Here is a 10,136-nt window from a genome sequence, read left to right on the forward strand (position 1 = left end):
ACTCATGACTGAGAAAGTGCAAGTGTCAATAACTGTCTCTTCTTTGACAGAGCAATTTTATAAGTATTGATTCTGTGCAGGAATACAGAGATGTCAATTACATCATTGCCCAAGTAACAAATTATGAAATAAGATAACCAAATAGAATTATGCATTTCAGATCTTCTGATAATCTTATCAAAGTCTTCAGTTTAACAATATATCAGATTGGATTCTTTGAGCCAGCTTTATTAGGCAGAAGGATAATGCTCCCTCTGTTGATCCAGGAGAGAGGGGACATCTCTTTCTGAGACTTCTTTGATTAGTTACGAAGATGCATTTTTCAGATTAGAACCTGCAGTTTTAATTGTTTAGCACTATAAGCAAAAAGAAGGCCTATAAAATTCTATTTTGTGGTAGAAGTGATGTAGAAATGGATAGGGTTTTACTTCACAATAATAACATAGGGCACATAGAACATCAAGCTTCCAAATATAATTTATAATGATACATGCCAATTGTCGAAAGTGTAGAAAACACAGAAAAAGGAAATAAAGGGAAAATCACACATAATTCCTCCACCTAGAGACTTTTCCTGTGGAGAGTTTGGTTGGGAGTTTTTCCCCACAACAAGTTCAGGAGGAAAATATAGCCTATGATTAACTTTATATATTGATAGAAAATATAAGTTTAAGTATGCATATAAAAAATATAACGCTTCAGACATCTTCTGGGAATGTGGGTAAAAGGCACTTTTCCCTATTCTTCCTACTAAGCACAAATAAAAATCCTGGACATTACATATAATGTAATAAGATTCTTAAAAATTGGGGAGAAAAAAGTAGAACAGCTAGAGACTTTAGGATCTGAAGAATGACACAGTGCTATGTTACCTGGGTTTTCTCCTTGCTTTATATCTCAAATTTGGAGTTGAAAACCAGAGACCCAGAAATACCAATGGCACAGCCAAAAAAAGAAGCCCCAGCAGAAGTATGTTCTCTCTAGCCAAATGACTAGAAAGGACCAGCTTAGCATTATCAAAAACATTCAGACAATGAATGCTCCACTCCAGCAATATCGCAGGGGAAAATGTGGCCCCACCTTACCCACAAAAACATCAGATAAAGTAAACTTCAGAGCAGAAGATATTACCAGAGACAGAGAGGGACATTATATAATGATAAAAGGATCAATCCACCAAAAAGACCCTACATTAATATGTAACAAATAGTACAGCTGTAAAATATGTGAAGAAAAAGTGATAGAATGGAAGGAGGACTTGACAAATCTACAATTACAGTTGGAGGTTTCAACGTCTCTCTTTCAACAATCGATAAACCAACTAGACAGAAAATTAACAAGGATATGGAAGAACTCAACAACACCATCAACCCACAGGATCTAATATTTGTAGAACACTTCACCCGGTAACAGTGGAACACTCATTTCTTTTCACGTGTCCATGGAATATACACCAAGCTGGATCACATCCTGGGCAAAAACAAACAAAAAAACAACTCAACAAATTTGAAAGAATTGAAATCATAAAGAGCATGGTTTCCAGACACAATGAAGTCAAACAGAAAAAGAACAGAAAAATCTCTAAACACTTGGAAAGTAAACAACATACTTCCAAATAATACATGGGTCAAAGAGGAGTCTCAAAGGAAATTAAAAAATACACTGAACTGAATGAAAATGAAAATACAACATATCAAAATTTGTAAGACACAGTTAAAGTACTGCTGAGAGGGAAATTTAGAGCATGAACCACTACATTAAAAAAATAGAAAAATCTAAAAAAAAAAAAGAAAAATCTCAAATCAATCATCTAAACTCCCACCTCAAAACCTAGAGAAAGAAGAGCAAAATAAGTCCAAAGTAAACAGAAGAAATGAAATAATGAGAAGAGCAGAAAACAATGAACATAGAGAAAAGATAGAGAAAATCAGTGAAACAAATAAATACAGAAAGTTGATGTTTATTGAAAAGATTAAAAAGAAATGGACAAACGTCTAGCAAGACTGATCAAAAAAAAAAAAAAGGAAAGAAGACACAAATTACCAATACCTGGGTGAAACAGGGGCTATCACTACAGAACTTGCATATATCAGAAGGAAAATTTTTAAATACTACAAATAATTTTATAAACATAAATTTGACAACTTAGATAAAATGGAACAATTCCTTGCAATGTACAAGCTACCACAATTCACCCAAAATGAAATAGATAATTGAATAGCTCTATAATTATAAAGGAAATTGAATTTGTAACTTTAAAATTCCCCCAAAAGAAATCTCCAGGCCCAGATGGTTTCACTGGAGAATTCTGCCAAACATTTAAAGAAGAATTAACACCAATTTTTTACAGTCCCTTCCAGAATATAGAAGATGAGGGAACACATCCCAATTCAGTTTAAGAAGTTACCTGATACCAAAGCCAGACAAAGAATACACACTATTTCTAAGTGCCCATGGAACATGTACCAAGATAGACCATATCCTTGGCCCGAAACAAATACAGGTTTGACACACATATAAAAAGAAAATTACAGACTAATAACTCTCATGAATATAAATACAAAAATTCTTAACAAAATATTAGCAAATAGATTTAGCAACATATAAAAAAGAATTACACACCATGACAAAGTGGGATTTATTCCTGGGGTGTAAGGATGCTTAAATATTTAAAAAATTTTTCAGTGTAATTCACTATATTAACAGGCCAAAGAAGAAAAATCAGATGATTATTAATTTTTTAAATTCTATTTATTTATTTTCTTTATTCTTTTGGCTGCATCGGGTCTTAGTTGCTGCACGTGGGGTCTTCGTTGAGGCATGCCGGATCTTTTGTTGTGGCGCAGGCTTCTCTCTAGTTGTGGCATGTAGGCTCCAGGGCACATGGGCTCCATAGTTTGCAGCACACAGGCTCTCTCACTGAAGCGTGCAAGCTCAGTAGTTGTGGTGCACGGGCTTAGTTGACCCTTGGCATGTGGGATCTTAGTTCCCCGACCAGGATTGAACCCATGTCCCCTTCATTGGAAGGTGATTCTTTACCACTGGACCACCAGGAAGTCCCAGATGATCATCAATTAATGCAAAAAAAAGCACTTGACGAAATCAACACCCATTGAGATAAAAGGTCTCAGGAAAAAAAAAAAGAGGAATAGAAAAGAACTTCCTCATCTTGACAAAGAGCATCTATAAAAGGCTTACAGCTAACATCATACTTAACAGTGAAACACTGCTTGATTTCCCGCTAAGATAGGAAACAAGTCAAAGATGTCTGCTCTCACCACTCTTACTCAGCATAATGCTAAAAGTTCTAGCCAGTTTAATAAAGTAAGAAAATAAAATAAAAAGGCTTTCAGATTGGGAAGAGAGAAATAAAAATATCCCTACTTGTACATGATGATTGTCTATGTAGAAAATCTGAAGAATTCATAAAAAACTCCTAGAACTAATAAGTGAATATATATCAAGTTTGCAAAACACAGGTAAAGAGTAAAAATTTAATTGTATTTCTATATATTTAGCAATGAACATGTGGACTCTGGAATTTTACATGCAATACCATTTATAATCACTGAAAAGAAATAACAGGTGTAAATCTAACAAAACATGTACAGGATTTGTATGATGAAAACTACATACTACTGATGAAAAAATTTTAATATAAATAAATGGAGAGACATACCATGTTTTATGGATAAGAAAATTTAACATAGTAAAGAGACCATTCCTCCCCAAACTAATATATTAGTTTAACACAATTCCTGTCAAAATCCTAACAAGATAATTTTGTAGTTATAGACAATATTATTCTAAAATGTACATGGAAAGACAAAGGGACAAGAATAGTTCAAAATAATGTTGAAAAAGAATAAAGTGAGAGAAATAAATCTACAGTAATCAAGAATTGATTGGCAGAGGAACAGACATATAAACTAATGGAACAGAACATAGACCCACACAAATATGCCCAACAGACTTTTGACAAAGGTGCAAAAGTAATTCAATGGGGAAAGGCTTTTTAAATAGACGGTTGCTTGAGTAGTTGGTAATTCATAGCAAAAAAAAAAAGAGCCTCAATTTAAGTCTCACACCTCATAAAAAAATGAACTCAAAATGGATGATGGACTTAAATATAAAATGTAAAACAATAAAATTTTACAAAAATACAGGAGAAATGTCTTTGGGATCTAATACTAAGCAAAGAGTTCTTAGACTTGATACCAAAAGCATGCATAATTAAAAGACAGAGATTTTCATTGGATATGTGGAAATAATAAATTGAAGAGTTTATTTGACTAATAGTTAAGTCTTAAGTAATCTCATTGATATAAATACGTGTATAATTTAAATACTCTGATGAAATTGTGTTTTTCAACAAAAATAAAAAAGAAATTAAGGAATATTTAATTCCAGTGGACACAGGAATACAATAAACAAGAGACTAGTGGAGCAAATATCATAGATGGCTTTATACATATTCTTTGGTATTAAAAAAATGTAAAATTAGAAATAAGAAAGGAGATATTATTCAAGAGTAAAAATCATTACAAATATGGAAGAGATTTCAATGTACAAAATAAAAAGCAAACAAAACACTTGATCAAAGAATCAAAAGTTAATTCTGTGAAAAGACCAATGAAATAGACCTTTGACAAGTCTGATTAAGATAAACAGGGCTATAAAGCTGTCTCTTTAGTATTCAACCATTTAACAATAATATTTTATTTAATATCTATGAAGCAATGTTGGGGCGACCACAAATCTTGGTCATGCTGTTATAGAAAATTGAGTCATAGGGAATTGACTTTATTTCCCTAATGAGGGGAATGGTATTGAAAAGCAAAACAATTTTCTTGGAATTTCCCAGAAAAGTTCAGGAATTGGAGGAATTAGGTACAACACAAGATGTGGATCAGGAATGATTTTGAAAATAGGGGATAGCTGGAAAATCTATAAAAGGAGAAGCTAGACACTTAGGGCCTCTCTCATATCCAGGGGGAGTAGGTGTTTCCAGGTGACTAATTTTCTTTTACCTTAGTTTAATTCTCAGGAGAAATTGAACCAGCCAGCAAGTGCAGGTGAACTCAGGTGAGTTGAGTGAATACGATGTTGGGCATCAACGGCATCTGTTATATCACCCACACACCCTTTCTCAGGACACATGGCAAACTTGCTCCAACCAAGTAAATCAAGAAATGGGAATACATAAAATTCAGGAAAAAGGGGTTTAATACAAAAAACAGAGGAAGGGAAGTCCCAGGACAACAGCTGTGCAGGGGTTCTAGAGATCAAACAATCCAAATTAGTGTCAAAGAAAGAGATTTCCAGGAGAAACTTCTTGCTGATGGAAAAAGAAGAAAAAGAAGAAGAAAGAAAAAGAAGATGAAAAACTATTTGCTGCATTTGCCCACATGAGAAATAGCATTAATCTGCTTCAAAAACTTTTTGAAAAATTTGGAAAAAGCTAATAATAGGCACATAGAAAACTAAGCACGTGACAAAAATGAAGCAGTAATTATCTCTAGATGGAAAAAAAAGATTATTCAGGAGAAGAAACGTAATCAGAAAATGCTATTTGTCTCAGGAATGAACAGTAGCCATAAAATGGTGATAAAACTATATTGGAGCACTGGGTAAGGAAAGTGGGAACTGAGTAACCATGGTATAATAAGAACAGTCTTCATATTCTATAGTAGGAAATCAAATGAATAATATCTAACATTTAAAATCAAGAAATCGTAGCATATTGTATCATTTGGAAATACGGAGATAAATTAACAGACTACATATCTGAACTTGTTGAAAATGATTGCCTCTGCGGAACAGGACTGAGGAGATGTCAGGGAAGGGACAAGAATCAGTTATTTCTTGTTATATGCCTTGTATTCTGTTATATAATTCAAATTATATGTGTATTACTTTAACAGAAAAATTTTAATTTATTTAAAAATGAAAGAAAGCATTGTCTCCACATACACATTTAAAACATTCACATGCAGAAAAATCATACAGACCACATCACTGTGCAATAAAAGTGGAAAATAAAAACAAAAAAGATAGTACTCATTCCCCTTGGAAAGAAAACAAACAAACAGAATGAAACACTCATTTAATAAACCTTGAGTTAAGAAGGAAATAAAACAAAAGTTATAGATTATTTAGAGACAAATAGCAATGACAGAAATACATATCAAAATTTAACAGATGTGGCCCAGCAATCAGAGAACAAAAGAAATAAAAGGAATCCAAATTGGAAAAGAAGAAGTAAAGCTGTCACTTTTTGAGGATAACATGATACTCTACATAGAGAATCCTAAAGATGCTACCAGAAAACTACTAGAGCTAATCAATGAATTTGGTAAAGTAACAGGATACAAAATTAATGCACAGAAATCTCTGGCATTCTTATACACTAATGATGAAAAATCTGAAAGTGAAATTAAGAAAACACTCCCATTTACCATTGCAACAAAAAAGAATAAAATATCTAGGAATAAACCTACCTAAGGAGACAAAAGACCTGTATGCAGAAAATTATAAGACACTGATGAAAGAAATTAAAGATGATACAAATAGATGGAGAGATATACCATGTTCCTGAATTGGGAGAATTAACATTGTGAAAATGGCTCTACTACCCAAAGCAATCTACAGATTCAATGTAATCCCTATCAAACTACCACTGGCATTTTTCACAGAACTAGAACAAAAAATTTCACAATTTGTATGGAAACAGAAAAGACCCCGAATAGCCAAAGCAATCGTGAGAACGAAAAATAGAGCTGGAGGAATCAGGCTCCTTGACTTCAGACTCTACTACAAAGCTACAGTAATCAAGACACTATGGTACTGGCACAAAAACAGAAAGATAGATCAATGGAACAGGATAGAAAGCCCAGAGATAAACCCACGCACATATGGTCACCTTATCTTTGATAAAGGAGGCAAGAATATACAGTGGAGAAAAGACAGCCTCTTAAATAAGTGGTGCTGGGAAAACTGGACAGGTACATGCAAAAGTATGAAATTAGACCACTCCCTAACACCATACACAAAAATAAGCTCAAAATGGATTAAAAACCTAAATGTAAGGCCAGACACTATCAAACTCTTAGAGGAAAACATAGGCAGAACACTCTATGACATAAATCACAGCAAGATTCTTTTTGACCCACCTCCTAGAAAAATGGAAATAAAAACAAAAATAAACCAATGGGACCTAATGAAACTTCAAAGCTTTTGTACAGCAAAGGAAACCATAAACAAGATAAAAAGACAACCCTCAGAATGGGAGAAAATATTTGCAAATGAAGCAACTGACAAAGGATTAATCTCCAAAATTTACAAGCAGCTCATGCAGCTCGATAACAAACAAACAACCCAATCCAAAAATGGGCAGAAACCTAAATAGACATTTCTCCAAAGAAGATATACAGACTGCCAACAAACACATGAAAGAATGCTCAACATCATTAATCATTAGAGAAATGCAAATCAAAACTACAATAAGATATCATCTCACACCGGTCAGAATAGCCATCATCAAAAAATCTAGAAACAATAAATGCTGGAGAAGGTGTGGAGAAAAGGGAATACTCTTGCACTGCTGGTGGGAATGTGAATTGATACAGCCACTATGGAGAACAGTATGGAGGTTCCTTAACAAACTAAAATAGAACTACCATATGACACAGCAATCCCACTACTGGGCATATACCTTGAGAAAACCATAATTCAAAAAGAGTCGTGTACCACAGTGTTCATTGCAGATCTATTTACAATAGCCAGACATGGAAGCAACCTAAGTGTCCATTGACAGATGAATGGATAAAGAAGATGTGGCACATATACACAATGGAATATTACTCAGCCATAAAAAGAAACAAAATTGAGCTATTTGTAGTGAGGTGGATGGACCTAGAGTCTGTCATACAGAGTAAGGTAAGTCAGAAGGAGAAAAACAAATACCGTATGCTAACACATATATGTGGAATCTAAGGGGAAAAAAAAGTCATGAAGAACCTACGGGTAAGATGGGAATAAAGACACAGATCTACTAGAGAATGGACTTGAGGATATGGGGAGGGGGAAGGTTAAGCTGTAACAAAGTGAGAGTGGCATGGGCATATATACACTACCAAACATAAAATAGATAGCTAGTGGGAAGCAGCCACATAGCACAGGGAGATCAGCTCAGTGCTTTGTGACCACCTAGAGGGGTGGGATAGGGAGGGTGGGAGGGAGGGAGATGCAAGAGGGAAGAGATATGGGAAGATATGTATATGTATAACTGATTCACTTTGTTATAAAGCAGAAACTAACACACCATTGTAAAGCAATTATACTGCAATAAAGATGTTAAAAAAAAAAAAAAATCTAACAGATGTGGCCAAAATAGCAATAAGGGGAAAAGTTATAGCCTTTTGTGAATTTGTTTAAAAATAGAAGTTTAGAAATAAATGAATTATACAGTAAATCCAAATAAAGTAGAAGAGGGACTTCCCTGGTGGCCCAGTGGTAAAGAATCCTCCTTCCAATTCAGGGGATGCCGGTTCTATCCCTGGTCGAGGAACTAAGATCCCACATACTGTGGGGCAACTAAGCCCATGTGCCACAACCACTGAGCTCGCACACCTCAGCAAGAGAGCCTGCATGACACAAAGTACAGAGCCCACACGCCGTGGAGCCTGCACACCACAACTAGAGAGAGAAAACCTGCACACCACAACTAGAGAGAAGCCCGCACACTGCAACGAAGAGCCCACGCGCCACAAGGAAAGATCTTGCATACCATGTATATCTAAGACTGGACGCAGCCAAAAGGATTAAAATAAAATAGATAAAGAAAATAAATAAATATTTTAAAAATAAAGAAAGAAAGTAGAAGAAAGAAATACTACATTAGAAAACAAACAAAAAGGGGACTTCCCTGGTGGTCCAGTGGTTAAGACTCCACCTTCCACTGCAGGGGGCGCCTTCCACTGCAGGGGACTCCACCTTCCCCTGGTTGGGAAAGTGAGATCCTGCATGCCACACAGTGTGGCCAAAAAAAAGAAAAGAAATAAAGAAAAAGAAAAGAAAACAAACAAAAGGCAAAGACTTGATCATTAAGTCCAAAGCTGTGACAAGACCAAAAAAGACAGACAAACATTTGGCAAGCCTGATTAAGGTAAACAGATATAATGGTCAAGGTGGTTGACTCTTCAAAAAATTATTCCACCTCAAAATGATTAAGCTAAAGTAGGTTATTCCCCCTCTAGTGATGGATTTAGAAATGGACACGTGACCCATTCCTGACCAATATGATGTGATGGGAAGATTGCTGGAGAAAGGTTTTCTCACTCTTAAGAAAGAGACACATAGAAGAGAGAGTTAGTCCCTTCTTCCTATAGATCTTTGGGAGTGAGGCCTGGAACTGCTATAATCATCGTGCTGCTAGGCCAAGGGAAATGCCCAAAGGACTGTAGAAAAGCGGATCCAGAGTCCTGATGCACTGGAGACACCCTGTCTCTGAACTTTTTGTTGTGTGAGATAATACATTTCCTATTGTTTAAGCCAAGTTGAATCAGATTTCCTGTTATTTCCAGCGGAAGTCATCTGACAAAAAAGCAAGCAAGCCCAAAAGCTAGGTATGAGAGGGGGGATGTAAGTACAGACACAAATTATTACCAAAAAATAGAAGAAAATACAATGTACAGCTGCATACCACTAAAATGGATGATTTTCTAGGAAAGTAACATTTTTCAAAATTGACTCCAAAAGAGATAGAAAAGCCTGATCAGACAAATAATGACAGGAAAAAAAGTTTGTCAAAGGTCTATCCTAAAAAAGGTATCAAGCCCATAGGATATTATAGGAGAATTCTATCAAATTTAAATTAACTGATATAAAAGGAAGTTGAAGGATCTTAGAAACTATAAGAAACAGGGCCAATTCAGGGCTGTAGGAAGTTAGTCCCATCTGGGCAGTGCTATTGGGATGAGTGAACTTCACTTGTTTTCAGTCATAGTGTCACTCTGCTCAAGATTTAAATTCCAGGGAAACAGCTCCTGATTGACCCAGTTTGGGGCGCACGTTCTCCTCTAAAATCAGGCATGAAGTCAGCCCACCTACCCACTTGGACTGAGGGGAGGTAGAGC

Source organism: Grampus griseus (genome assembly GCF_964374135.1).
Source record: "Grampus griseus genome assembly, chromosome: 1".
NCBI classification, from domain to species: domain Eukaryota; kingdom Metazoa; phylum Chordata; class Mammalia; order Artiodactyla; family Delphinidae; genus Grampus; species Grampus griseus.